Below are 15,128 nucleotides of genomic sequence, written 5' to 3'. Positions count from 1 at the left end.
AGGGACGCCACTGCCAGCAGGGGTTCTGTGTAGCTTCAGATGGGGGCTTGAGACGGGACTTCAGATGGGGGCTTCAGATCCTACCTTGAGACGTCAAGGATGGAACCTAGAGAGGTGTCGTCAAGGAGGGCAGGACTGAAGCTCCAGGACTACTTTTACAGCCAGAGTAGTGTTGTCATTGGCAGGAGTACTTAGGTGCCACCTTAAAAAATGTTTTTCAGAGGACCTTGGTCAAAAAGCAGCACTGAGTTCAGCAGGCTTGGTGGCAGGCAGAACACAATGGAGATAAAACCACAGTAGAGCAAACTAGACGGACCCTTGGCAGAATCTTGGATTGCCAGAAGCTATTCCCTGGGGGAGTTAGTTTTTTCTTCAGCATAACATAATGCAGTTAATCCAGGGAGACCCATTAAAACATCCAGCATTGCTCTCAGTAGCCACCTGGAGACTGATGCCGGTTTCTGGAGACCTGGAAGGCTGGCAACCCTGGCTGAAGTGTAGATAGCTTTTCACCCCTTAAACTCATTGGCCTTCAGGTACTTGCAGTTCTGTCGTTTGTGTGCAGAGGGCACCCTCTGATTTCTTTTAGTGGAGCCTTAAGTACTGATTTGTCTTCTGTCCCTCCACCTTTTTTGGGATTTGGTGAAATGCAGTTAACCATTGTCTATGGCACCGAGAGCTTGGCGAAGAGGCTCATCGATCACAGTCAGCCAGCTCATTTTGCCGTAGGGATTCCACTGGAAATTGGGGGCCCTTTTCTTTCTCTTTCTCCTTCTGTGATCATCTCTCTGCACAGGATATATAAACGCCAGGTTCCAAGTCTACCATACCCTGAAGACAAATTTTTAAAAACCAGGCAAAGTAAATAGTTTAGCAAAGAATGTGGCTCAGAGACCAACTGGCTTCCCTGCAGACTGAAAAACTTTCTGAAACTCAGGTCCAAAGATCAAGCATCCAAGCGGGATGAACCAAAGAAATCTCTTTTGCGAGAATGCCTGAGAGCAGATTCCATTTTAACAAATGAAAATACTTTTTGTCCTTGGGAAAATATACCTGAGTCCAAAATTGATCCATGTTGTGTGTCTCATGTGAAGTGATCAGGAACAGGTTTTTTGTTTCCCCTTACTGCTTTTATTTAAAGCAGGGATGTCCAAAGTTTTTGGCAGGAGGGCCACATCTTCTCTCTGACACTGTGTCGGGGCCGGGGGAAGAATTAATTTACATTTAAAATTTGAATAAATTTACATAAGTTTACATAAATGAATATATTAAAGATAAACTTATATGAATGAATGAAGGTCTTGCAATAGCTCAAGGCCTATAAAAGGCCTTGCACAAAGCAAGGCTGGCCTTTCCTTTGCTGCCGCTACTGCATCACAGACGTGAAACAGCAAGCAGTGGAGGGAGCCCTCATCCCACAGCTAATGTGAGAGGTCAAACAGTCGCCCTCACACTGAGAGCAGTTGCTTCTGGCCAGTGTGGGCTCCAACAAAGCTCCAGAGGGCCAGAGGCTCATTGGAGACTGGGGGCTCCCTGAGGGCCGCATTGAGAAACCTTGAGGGCTGCAAGTGGCCCCAGGGCTGGGGTTTGGGCACCCCTGATTTAAAGAGTTGCATCACAATCAAAAAAGCTTGAACTAATTTAGATTAGTTGAGGAGTTCTTAAGGAGTAATGTCCAAGTGTCTTTACTGGAGAGTTAAAGATACTGTAGATCTGAAGCTGGAATGGAACTCATATTTTTAATGGTCCAGCTCTCTTCTACATAGCCCTCCTAATTTGCAAACATGTTTTATAGGCTTCAATGTTCTCACAGCACCCCTCTAGTGTTCTTGCCATCTTACCAATGGAAAGAAACTTAAATTTGAGAGACCCAGAATTAAGTTACGTCCAACCCTGTTTGTGAATGCAGGGTTGCATTTTGCTCTTGCCTCTCCACCCCCAGACTCCTCCAGGTCCACAAATGTGTGTTTCACTTATAAAACAACCATCCATCCCCATAATCTTTTCTCTGTTTAAGGTCAACTGATCTGTATGCATTTCTGGGCCCTGAGGATGTATTCTTATGGTTCACCCATGCGAGGTCAACTGTTACCCTGCACATGCCCAATCTCATCTGATCTTGGAAGCTAAGCAGGGTCAGGCCTGGTTAGTACTTGGATGGGAGACCGCCTGGGAATACTGGGTGCTGTAGGCTTATACCATAGTCTTTTGAGACTGAAGGTTCCCAGCCATCTCTCTGTACTGAACACTATCTCCAGATCTTGTCTGATCTCTGAAGCTAAGCAGGGTCAGGCCTGGTTAGTACTTGGATGGGAGACCGCCTGGGAATACTGGGTGCTGTAGGCTTATACCATAGTCTTTCAAGACTGAAGGTTGCCAGCCAACCATGCGAGGTCATCCCATCCATGAGGCTTACTGAGGTGGCCACCTAAGACAGCAAACTTACAGAGTTATCTATCCATATGCCTTCACTCCTCTCCATTCTCCCTAGAGTCCCTAGATTGGAAAAGGAAAAAGAGATAGAGATAGACAACGAAGTGTGGAGGACAGTGGTGGGCTCAAGTGCCCATTTTTGTAAAGGAAGAGGGGAATGGAGCAGAAGTGTGGAGCAGAGGAGAGTGCTGGGCCATCCCTTTCCTCTCCTCTATGCTTCCTCTTCTACTCGGCCCCTCTTTCTTTTCTAATCCAGGGAGTGGGAGGAATAGAAGCTATTGCATCATCAGGTAAGGATGACAGCATTTAGTACACCATGAGACACCAGAAGGTCACACACTGCACCAATGTGTGTTAAGCTTAAAGCAAGCACACATGCTACATACCTTATCTGCATGTATATCTGTGCTTCTGAGGATGCACTTTCACTTACGAACACTGGCATACCTGGGGGGTTCTAGGGAGCAAATACCCTGGGGTGCCACACAGCAGGGGGCGCCACCACGACCCCTTCCTCGTCACCTGTTTCCCCCTTTAAGGTCCCTTTACAGGACCCCCAGAAGGCCTAAAAAGTAACTTCCAGTTTTCTATGAAAACCAAAAGTGATGTTTTGAGGCCTGTGGGCAGCATTTTGCAGTGCTGTCCCTGGGCAGCGCAGGGGCCAGGATCGCAATTGCTTAACCCATTTTTGCCCAGCCCACAGGTAGACACATTTGGTCCCTGTTGCATATATGCAACATTGGGCAGAAATGGCTTAAGGAATATGAGTATGTGGTACCTTCCTAGATAAAGGACCAGCATTCTGCTCAAGAAGCCCAGAAACCAGAAGGCACTAGGTGGCCCACCAGAAACCAGTCAGGGAATCACCAGTACATTATGATCAGCCAAGCTTGCATTCACCCTTTCCCCCCCCCCCCCCTCTTGTTCATCATGTAAAAACACAAATAGGAATTTTTATTTTGGTTAAAAAAATGACAACACAACTTGGATGAATTTTGGCAAAATCTAGCAGGACTTTTGCCAAACTATTTTTCCCTGGATCTATTTTGAACACTCACTTCTTCTTTTTTTTTATGGCGAGTCTCAAAGAGTTTGCATTGTTTAATGTTCATGAGGCTCCATTCTTTCATGCAATCTTGTGTTTCATTTTTCTCCAAAGTAATTTTCTAAGCCTCATAGCTATTCCAAAAAAAAAAAAAAATACAAAAAAATAATCTTTCAGCATGAACCCAAAAAATGTGATCTGAGAGGACCCCAGGACCAGAGAAACAGAAGATATTTTTTTTCTTGAAAAAGAAAGCTGCTTGTACATACATACAGAAACAGAGAAAGTCACATAATATAGAAGCAGATCTCATGAATATTTGCGGCATTGATTCATTATTTTTGAATACTAAGTTATTAGCAAGGTTGATTAGTTTGGAATTAGTCAGACTGGAGCCTCCTTCTTGAATGCACAGACTGCTATTAAATATATATCATGTGGGATAATTCTCTTTTTTTATTGTTTATCACATCTTTATACCACCCTTTTTCCATAAAGCACAAGGTAGTGCACATATTTCCTTCCCTCTTTTTGTCCTCACAACAACCCTGTGAGGTAGGTGAGGCTGAGAGATAATGTCTGGCCTAAGGCCACCCAGGAAACTTCGAGGTTGAGCAGGGATTTGAACCTGGATTTTCGAAGGTCAATTCTGTAACCACTATGTTTTCTCAGAAATAAGCCCTCCATGGCACCCATGGGATTGTCCCAGCTTAGTTTTGGATCCTGCTTGTGTGAACGTATTCTGCACCAGACAGGCTACTTGTGATCTAGTGACTGGAGACACTGTGACTGATAATGGGCAGGCCAGCATCTGAGCCACGTGCATCTAACCACCCCCGCAAGGTTGGGGAACCTATTAAGATGACCTGCCTCTGGAGACTTATGGAACCTACATGATTCAGGAATGCTTTGAGAAATTTGCAAGAAAATGTTGGAAATGAAACAATTCTGGAACAACGGACTGAATGGGACTATTGATGGCCACAAGGAGTTTGGCTTTATGAGATGGATGAAACCATCTAGGTGAACCTTGTAGTGTTTGTCTTAAAGTCAACAAGGAGAATACTTCTCTGTTCATCTTGCTGGATCTGTTGGGAACTTTGGGACTGTGGGTTGTGCCATTCTTGTCAACTAAAACAACAGGTCAGGCTGCCTCAGCTAACCATTCCAAAGACTTAAATATTTTCCAGCTGACCACATTCACAATGTGGTCATTGGCTCTGCTAACTCAGCAGTGTGGGAAGTGGCCGGTGGCATTCCACAGTTATTGAGTGTGCTGTTTTATAGAGGAAGCCCTTCTGAGGGATCATCTAGAGCAGTGATTTTCAATCTTTTTCATCTCGTGGCACACTGACAAGGCACTAAAATTGTCAAGGCACACCATCAGGTTTTTGACAATTGACAAGGCACACCTTGCTGCCAATGTGGGGACTCACATCCCCCAATGGCCCTACTAATAAATGATCTTCCCTCAAATTCCTGTGGCACACCTGTGGACCACTCGCGGCACACTAGTGTTTCACGGCACAGTGGTTGAAAATGGCTGATCTAGAGCTTTGTAATCAGATTATATCAATATTCTGATGATACCCAGTGCTGTGTTTCATTAATTGATGGGAAGCTCCACTGCTATTGACGTTATCTCGCGTGAATGTGCTTTTTCAGCCAGTGGTATGAATATCCCTGGTGGTACGTCAAAATACGATAGGTGATGCTTAGCCCTCTGACCAGGGGGTCTTTATGACAATGCTCTCCCTGACCTGGTTATGTCTGATGGAGATGGCTAGGGAAACAATGCACCCAGTGGCAAAGTGTGGCACCCCAGCCTTTCAGAAGAAGCATGATTTGGGTAGGGAAAATGCACAGCTGGAAAGAGATACGGAGGCAGCAACAACCAGAGAAGGCTCTTCACTGCTGCAGGGACAACTGTGGGATACGGAGTCTACTTCTGTGCGGAGCAGTTGACATAAGAACAACCCCACTGGATCAGGCCATAGGCCCATCTAGTCCAGCTTCCTGTATCTCACAGCGGCCCACCAAATGCCCCAAGGAGCACACCAGATAACAAGAGACCTGCATCCTGGTGCCCTCCTTTGCATCTGGCATTCTGACATAACCCATTTCTCAAATCAGGAGGTTGCGCATACACATCATGGCTTGTACCCCGTAATGGAGTTTTCCTCCAGAAACTTGTCCAATCCCCTTTTAAAGGTGTCCTGGCCAGTCGCCATCACCACATCCTGTGGCAAGGAGTTCCACAGACCAACCACACACTGAGTAAAGAAATATTTTCTTTTGTCTGTTCTAACTCTCCCAACACTCAATTTTAGTGGATGTCCCCTGGTTCTGGTGTTATGTGAGAGTGTAAAGAGCATCTTTCTATCCACTCTGTCCATCCCCTGCATAATTTTGTATGTCTCAATCATGTCCCCCCTCAGGTGTCTCTTCTCTAGGCTGACTCTGGTGGCAGTGGTACCCAGAAAAGTGGTACCTGCAAAAAGGAAAATGTCTTGGGCTAATCTCTTTTTAAAGCTGCCAAGGCTCCTGGCCATCACCCTATCTTGTATCAATGAGTTCCACATATTCACTCCATCCAGAAGCAACTGCTGTGGTTGCCTGTAAGTCCATGGTGTGAATTCAAGGTGTTGGAACTTACCTTCAGGGTCTAGAACTGACATTCTTTAAAGACTCTCCCTGTACAAACCCCCCAGTGCTGGCTGCTATCAGTGGATGAGGCCTTTCTCTGTATCCCATCATTATCTGAGGTTAAAATAACATCTGCAAGTAGCAAGCCCTTACCTCAAGTAACCTGAAGCTCTGGAACGGCCTCCCGACTGAGATCAGAAATGGTTCCTCCCGTGTGGCCTGTTGAAAGGGTTGTAAAAATGACCTATTGTGGAAGGGCACTGAGCAACTTACCTGATTGCAGACTTGTCTCAATTGATACCCAGCAATCACTTGGCTTCAGTGAGGTTTTTTTTTTTTTTTCCCCTTTACTGTTCTATGGATAATTGTGACTTTAAATCAGTTTTCATCATGTCTTATATAAATCACTTTGAGGGAGGAAAAAGTGGCTTATAAATACATGAAACCGGCGGTTTTGATCCCCCGCAAGGTGTTGAACTCAGTCCCTTTTCAACTGAGTCAGCTTGCCAAGTGAACACCCCATGAACTAATGGAAAATGGACTGCAGGCCAGCACAACTACCATTCCCTTTCTTAGCAATATGGAACATTAAATTAACCTCCCAGAGTGTCTTTTCTAACCTATTTTGTAGTGGATTTCCAGCCATCTCACACTCACAAAAAAAGCTGAAGCTATTTTAGAAACTTCAATGTGGGTTGATCGATCCCCCACATTGCTATTTGGAAATGAATGCTGTACACCAGGACTCCAGTTCTTCAGCATTGCTTCTCTCCCCATGGTTTCGAGCGTCAATATTCAACCATATTGTGCCGGGGAACATTGGTGTACCCCGGATGGTGTACTGTGGGAGTTTGGGGGAGGGCCGTTTATTAGTACAACCATTGGGGTAATGTAAGCCCCCCCCCATCAGCATTGTGGTGTGTCTTGTCAGTTGTCCAAAAACTGAATGGGTGCCTTGACAATTTTAGTACCTTGTCAGTATGCTGGGACATGATTATCTGTTAAACCAGAAAGGAGGTTCCCTAACTGATGAGCGGGGTTGTGTTCTTTTTGGTGATTTTTTTTTGGCCAAAATTTCTTGATTAAAAAGCAAATTGTGGTATTATGTGTTCAAGGCGCAGTTTAACCCATTTTTCCCCAGCCCATAGGTATACACATTTGGTCCCTGTTGAGTATGTGCAAAATTGGGCAGAAATGGTTTAATAAATTATAAACATAAATTATAATTGCTTTTAAAATATACTAGGTAGGTGATATAGTGTCAGCAGATGCAGCCACAGTATTATTTCTAACTGGAAAAGTAATCTATTTTAATTTCTGGAAAATATCTTAAAACACCAAAATGCGGATATTTTGGATATTTTAACACCAAAAATGTGGTGTTTTGTGTTTTTATGCATTTTTAACAAAACAAAAAACAAAAACACCCTTTTTGATGAGAGACTTTGCACGAGTAAATTAAATTTCCCTGAGATCTGCCTTGACATTAACACTTATTTTTTTTCCCTAAGAGGGGAATCATGTGTTGCCTGAAGCAAAACAGGAAATATGGTCTCTCCATGCATTAAAGAGAAATGAAAATTTGGTTTGCTACAGCTCAACTGTGTCATGAGAAATCAAGTAAGGCTTTTTTCTGTAGGCTGACACCCTTACTCGATTTCTCCTAGAAGATACAAAGTGGACAGCATAACCCATTTTGGATAGGCCACCTGCCCCAGTTCTGTTTTGCTCTGTATTAAACCAAGTGTGCCAGGAAGGAAGGGATGTGGCAGGCCAACAAGGAACACACCTCTCTTCCTTGCCAGTCAGTATTAAACAGAACATACACACTGGAAGCCCAAAGAATCTGCAAGCTGTTTTCCTTCCATTGTGCTGCACTCCATTTAAGCCAGAAGTGAGGAGGAAAAGAGATGGAACCCTTTCTTTAGAACAACTTGAGGAGTTGCCCCACTTGAGGAGTTTCAATTTTCAGGTAGAACATTTGGGTGGACCCTGCTTTGCGCTCAGGCTTCCTGTTCACCCATCACAACTACAGATATACAGACAACCAGTAGTAGTTCAGGAGTTGGACTTAGACCCGGAAGATCCAGGTTCAAATCCCTGCTCAACCAGGAAGCTTCTTGAGTGACTAGGGGCTGGTCACTCTTTCTCAGCCTAACGTACCTCACAGGATTGTTGTGAGGACAAAAGGAGGGAAGGAGCCAGCCATGTACACCACCCTGAATTCCTTGAAGGAAAGGTGGTGTAAAAAAAGTATGAAAGAATATAGCAGTATGAAAGGGTAATATTTTGAGGTGATTGAGTTCACTTTCCTGCTTGAGGAGGAGTGTTTTAACATAAGGGAGCATTCAAAATGTGCCCTGAAGTGGTACAGTCCAGCCTTTCACCTTAGGACTCTGCCACCTGCATGTGGAGACCAGGCTGTTTGGAGCAATGCTAAGAATCCTTTTTGTCCAGTGTGAATATTTTTGATGTGGCATTAAAAGAAATAAAAAAAACTGGGTGAGAATCACTTTCAAAATCAAATGTGCCTTCTAGCTAATGCAGGCTTTTTTCACACAATTGAATTAAAAAAGGGAGAAACGCAAAAGAAAACCATTTGCACACCTCTTTCAGGAATGGCCCAAAGATTCCTTCCACAGATAGGGGAAGATGCCAGGGGTTTGGGGCACAGTAGAAGACACCGTGGGTTTCAAACTGGGGGCCCAGAGGCATTGCTGTCTGCACCACTGTAGTGAATGGACTGCTCTCTGATGTGCTTCAGTGCCACCATTATTTCAGATCAGCAGTGGGCGTATTGCAGCTACCAGTTCAGCAATGGTGAAGTGAGACAAGGAAGTGGCATAGCTAAGGAGAGCCTGGGGGGGTCCATTGCCCCGGGTGCCGTGCCTTGAGGAGGTATCAAGGAGATGCCTTTTGGAGGCCTTCTGAGACCCTGAGGAGCTGCATGAAAACTGGAAGTGCCTATCTAAGGCTTTCAGGAGATCTTCTGAGAGCTCCTGAAATTGGTTTGTCTCCTTATTCTAATCAACTTGAACTCACCCATACTGGCATATCCCATTCCTATGCATGTTCTGGACATAACCAAGTACTTGGAACAGAAGTCTCATACAAAATGGCTATTGCTCTCTATGCCACTATTATCCCTGTGGCTTTATTTTCTTAGTGAGTCCCAGGACATGAAAAGAGACCGCCTTACAGAGCTGCAGTTTTCTGGCAGTAATTCCCAGAACAAATGTGTCCCTGCAATCATGCGGGTCCATCTTGAGAAGTGGTGGGATGCATCTCTTCAACTTGAGAAGACAGTGTATTCCCAGGGTCAACATTTATCTTGTCCAAGCCCTTAGGGAAGGTGTGGCCAGAACAGACATGATGTGGAAAACCATGGAAGATGATTGGACTTCCCATTTTTTTGTTTTTACTGTAACAGATATTAGAGCCATGTTCAATGGGACCAGAAATGGCACGTCCTGTTTCCCACACTAGCTAAACACATGACTCTGGAATCCTACCAGCAAAGCATTCAAAGGACTCCCTTTTCTTCAGTAATGTTGAACCAGTTCAAGCCCTTCCCCCTGTCCCATTTTCCCGATCTAAATTGCCCCCTGTCCAAAGTTAGTTGTGCTTGGGTGAAAATACAGAGACTCTGAGTGTGTGTGTGTGTGTGAGAGAGAGAGAGAGAGAGATTTAAATTGAGAAAATAACATGTGGAAAAGGGTTATACACCCTTGCCCCAGAAATGCAGTGGGGTAGCTAAGAGAGGGTTCAGAGGGGGTGCATTGCCCCACTACCACATCTTGAGGTGGTGTCTTAAAGGCCGTCGAAAGGCACTTCTGGTTACCCACTTTTTCTGGTTACCAGGACCCACTTTTTAAAATGATACTCTATCGGGACCCACCTAGGTTTATTAAACTTTTTTTTTTAAAAGGGAGATCTAAAAAGAAATGTTTTATTTATTTATTTATTTATTTATTAGTAATAATAACTAGAAAAAGACAAACATTTATCTCCCTGTCTTTATACATGCTTGCGAATTGCATGACCTTTGCAGAGTAATTAGCAACTATAGTATCTAATTTTTGAATAGCCACGGGGCTTGAGGCAATTACAGTGCAATCCTACCTTGCGCTGGAACGGGCAGGCCAGGAGACCTGCGCTGTTTTCAGCGCAAGATAAGGCCCTGAAGTGGCTCAGCCGGAGGTAAGGGGAAACTCTTCCCCTGGGTAAGACTCTGCAGCCCCAGTGAGTCTCCTTGGACTCGCACCACCTTGTGAGATGGCATAAGTCCAAGGAGAGCAGAATGGCTTGAAGTCGCTCCGTGCTGCTCAGGAACGGGGGTTGGAATCTGGCATAATAGCTGGGTCCCAGCCCTGTCTCCCTCTCCCTGCCCATTTGCACCCAGGACCGCCCTTTGCCCTCCCTCTGGCCACCCTCCCCCCGCCCCTGAACGCCTCCCTCCCACCTCCTCCCCACCCACCCCAGAGCCTTGTGTCAGCCAAGCTCAGCCGATGCAAGGCTCCCCAGAAGAGTTAACACAGAGGCTGGATTCAACCTCTGCGAGCTGGCGCACGCCCCTGCACTGGCCCAGCTGACTAAAGACAAGGTGCAAACATGCTTTACGGCACATTTGCGTCCCTCCTGGGCCGGTGCAAGGGACTTGTGCCGGCCCAAGGGCACCTCAGAATTGCACCCTTTATTATCTGATCTTTCCATCACCCTTTGGTGACCCACCAAAAATCAGGTTGTGACCCACCAGTGGGTCCTAACACATAGGTTGGGAACCAACACTCTAAGACATCCCCTCAAGGCATAGTACCCAGTGCCCCCAGAAATGCATTTCAGAGGACTCAAAGATGGGGGTGTTAAATATGGGGGGTGTTAAATATTTTTGGGGGTGATGTTACGGGAGGTATGGGGCATGGGGATGTTAAATATTTTTGTGCCCCCAGGAGCCAGATGCCTTAGCTATTCCACTGTCCAAATGGGTGCATTTTACCAAGGCTTTACAATTTAAAAAATCCCTAGCAACAAATGGAGATCTTCCTGCACATTTTCTGCATTGTGTCTGATTTGGCCTTCAGTATGACCCTGCTGGGTATTGAAAGAATGCTTGTATCCATGTCTTTGAAAACACACGAAGGACTGATTTAGAAATGCACAAAACGAATATTTGCCACACCAGGGGCATGTGACCTCACTACAGACTTTTCATGAGGCTAGAAGGATAGATAGCGAGGTGCCTGGACATCAATGCATTCATGTGCTCACATTGAACAACTACAGAGGGAACTATTCTAATAATTGCACCTGGGTATTTCTCAGTGGCGTTGCTAGGGGAGTGCGGGGGGTGCGGACCGCACCGGGTGACATGCACGGGGGGGGTTTGACACCGCTAGTGATCCAAATTGCTAAAATCACGGTCTGTAGAAATATTACCATCATGTTATATACCATTGAATGTGTAATTTACAGCAGAATGCGGTTAAAAAAACAACATTGAAATCTCTGTGTTCTACCAAAAGGTTTAGCTAAAAAACCAATGAATGTCAGGCAATGGTACATCACCACGCCCCCCACCCAGGACATTGCCCGCCCACTGCATGGGAGGAGGTCCATCATGAGGCTTATGCACTGTCCTCCCCTACTGGGTGATGCAATCCCTAGTGACACCACCATTCTGAATCCAAAACTTTCTCTGCTTTCCTGCTGGTTTCTTCCTTAATAGCAGAACGTAGAGAACTAAAATCAGGTCTTAGCCTCATACTTGTGATTTGCACCAGATAAGGAACACCTGGAGCTGTTTTCTTGGATAGCAGTAAAAGACTTTTGCTTCCAAAACCATAAGGGTGCAATACACACACACACACACCAGCAGATAATGGAATACCGTTTGTGGTCATCAAAACATTGATCATGATCTAAATTGTGATCATCTGAAAATACTAATATTGGAAAGGGTTGTAGGCTTTGGAATGTGAATGGGAGCTTTAGAAGGTGATGCTTTTAATGGAACCCACTGCACAGGCCAACAGAATATCATTTGACTTTGTTTGCTCTCTCTCCACGTAATTACGATACGCCCTGTGTTTTAAAATCTGCCCAAGGAAAAGGTTTGGCAACTTTGTCACCTGGCATTGCCAGGAAAAAAAAAAGACCTTCCTTCTAGTGGCACTCAGCAGTGCAAGTCTCCAGCATTCATTTGGCAGCAATCTTCAAACCCTATCCTGGAAGAGAGCCACAGAATTCAGCAAGACGACTCTAGCAGTTGTTTTTTGGGGGACTGTAGCTTTTAATTCTTCACAGTGCACTGAGCTGGAGAAAGAAGATCTCTGTGACCCCAGGGGCTTGTGTTTACATTCTTCAATCCTTTACCACTGTCAAGGGAGCCTCAGTCTCCAGGGCAAGGTGTCAGGATAATGGATTAATGGCGCTTGTTATCTGCTCCATCAAGAGCACCATCACTCTCTCTTCACCTATATCGGTCTATCCCAGCCTTTTGTTGTCCTGAGAAGGATCCAGTCACCATTTACAGTGGTGTAATCCTAGGGATGCCAATGGGGCCTTGTCAACACAAGAAACTACACAGTTAAGTCCTTTATCCAACCATGCCGGTATGAGACTTTGTGCTGGGATCCTGAGTTTTCTGCATTGCCTTCAAAAGGAAGCAGCAGCCAGCGAGCTGGTGTATTGAACTTATATTCACAGTTGACACTATTGTACGATCCTGGTGCCCACACAGAGAAAGGAGGCAGAGAAATACAGAGGGAAAGAGATGTTGGCTCTGGCTTCCCCAGGAAAGCAGGGAAAATATCAATGTCTGTCAAACGGGAAGGGATAAAAACAGCAGGGAGAAGAATTACATCCATGGGCTTTCAGAAGACGACTGCAATCAAACGAGAGTGTGCATCATTTGACAGTTTCCCTTTAAAATGGCTCAATTAAGGAGGAATCTGGAAAGATCTCTGGATGCCTGTCCTGTAATTACAGATGTATTAAACACCCCCCCACCACCACCTGCATTAGGCTTGTCATCTTGAGTTCTGAAGGGCCAGCTGCTGTGGAAAGAATCCAACAGATGCTTGACAAAAGTGGGAGCTGCTAGGTGCCTCGGATGGGGAGGACAAGCACATTGGGGGCTGTCACCTGTGTGATTGTTTGGGGGGGGGATCTTATTCAGCGATGCCTCTTTTTCTTCTTTTTTGACAGCTCAGCTAGCATGGCCAGCGCCACCTCTAAAAACATTTTGTAACTGAGTGCTGAATCAGTGATGTTCAAACCACAAGAAGGTCATTGGTGCATGGGGGTGGGTGTTCTGTCACGTGAAGGCAGATATTAGTGGAAGAGCTGTCGGAAAGATTTGTCTTTTGATTGGGGTTACCAAATCAGTTATGGAGATTTCTGAGATGGGGGGACCTGGAGATGTCACAAGGCTGCCAACCCTTGGAGAAAGATCTGGTGCCATGGCATAACCCAGAAGTAAAAGAGTATCACCTAGATGTGAAAAGGAAGGAACCAGTGGTAACCTCCATATGAGATTAACTGCTTTTGAATGTCCATGCAAAGCAGGTTGTCCGACGGAAATCTTTTTTAAAACCTGGAAAAACAGAGCCATCTGGGCACATGGTAAAAAATGTCAGTTCCATGACTTCCTTTTCTTTGCGATGTGCAGAATCAAGGGACTGTAGGGCATATTCTAGGGTGTCTTTTCAGGTCATGTGGAATGACGGACAGGCCCAACAAGTTCAGCCATAGACTTGCTTTAACAGCGGTTCCCAAATGGTGGATCAGGGACCCACCAGTGAATCGTGACCCAATTTTTGTTGATTGCAAAACTGAGAGGCAGATTAGGCTATGCGGATGAAGGGTTAAAGAAGCTGCTACTTGAGGGAGCACTGCTGCCCAATTACCATTATAGCTACATCCCTTGGGATTTATATATCAGGCAGCAGGCTCTAGGGCCTCTACAAGTTTTGGGAACCACTGCCCTAAAATATTCCCCAGAATCCTCTGCCACAAGCACAGTGATTCTGTGGGAGATGAGCAGATCTTCATGGCGGACAGATCACTGGGGAATGGAAGTGGGGAATGGAGAGAAAAAGGAAGTAGGGAGTTCCCCACTTCCTTTTTGAATCCAGGGAGTGGGAGGAGGATTGCTGGCAGCAGCTGGTGTGCTTTCAGTTAAGGGGGCAGTGTTTGGCCCCAGATGTGCAGAGTTCTTGGGACATCTCTATGAATCAGAGCCACAAGCTATGTTCCTATGAGGAGGTAGAGCTGAGCTGAACTGGGAAGGTTCAGTCTGGGTTTCCAAGCATCCCAAATCAGCCAAATGATGACATCATCTTGCAGCAAGGGTGTGTGCACTTATTCAAACAGACTATCGAAAGATATATTAATGTATCTAAATGTCTAGATGGAGAGGAAAGGAGAATGGGAAAGAGAAAGCCAGAGAGGCGATGCTACAAGATGGGATTATGATCTACTGAGCACAACTGTTTGGAGTCCCATAATTAGACCGTCAGAAATTGATGGGGAAAGATTTACTCCAAGAGATGCAGGAGAGAAGAGGTATAGCGGGGATGTGCTATTTCATCTGAATGAGCAGAGGCAGCTATATACTTTGATGATGGCATAAAAACCCATTGGACACACGAAACTCGGAACTGCTGTCGAAATTATAGCCTGGATCAGCTCCAGACCCTGCAGACTTTTGATGACGAGCGATGAGGTTGAAATTTCCTCAGACGGCTAAGTGAGGAATTTGGGAAATCGCTTGATGCTTGTTCTCACAAGTGTCTTTAATTGGCTTGAAATGAACCCAATAGGCAGAATCAAAAGGGTCTGAAAAGCGACGATAAAAGGCAATCTTATGATTCAGAGGAGGGAAAATCCACCTGGAGGAGAAAAGAAACCTGCTGTCTGGATTGCTTAGTTGTGGCCAATACCACTTGCTGTTAACACCCCCCCCCAAAGGTAATGGAAGAGTCCATCCTTGAGCTAGAGTAGG

At 45.3% G+C, this 15,128-nt stretch overlaps 1 pseudogene; it reads left to right on the top strand.

Moving 5' to 3' along the window:
• The first annotated feature begins 2,080 nt into the window (after nt 1-2,080).
• LOC136662630 (5S ribosomal RNA) lies at nt 2,081-2,194 on the top strand (annotated as a pseudogene).
• The last annotated feature ends 12,934 nt before the right edge of the window (nt 2,195-15,128 follow it).

Source organism: Tiliqua scincoides, chromosome 11, assembly GCF_035046505.1.
Source record: "Tiliqua scincoides isolate rTilSci1 chromosome 11, rTilSci1.hap2, whole genome shotgun sequence".
Taxonomy (NCBI): domain Eukaryota; kingdom Metazoa; phylum Chordata; class Lepidosauria; order Squamata; family Scincidae; genus Tiliqua; species Tiliqua scincoides.
Note: the sequence above shows the minus strand (reverse complement) of the source record. Positions and strands in the feature narration are given on the sequence as shown.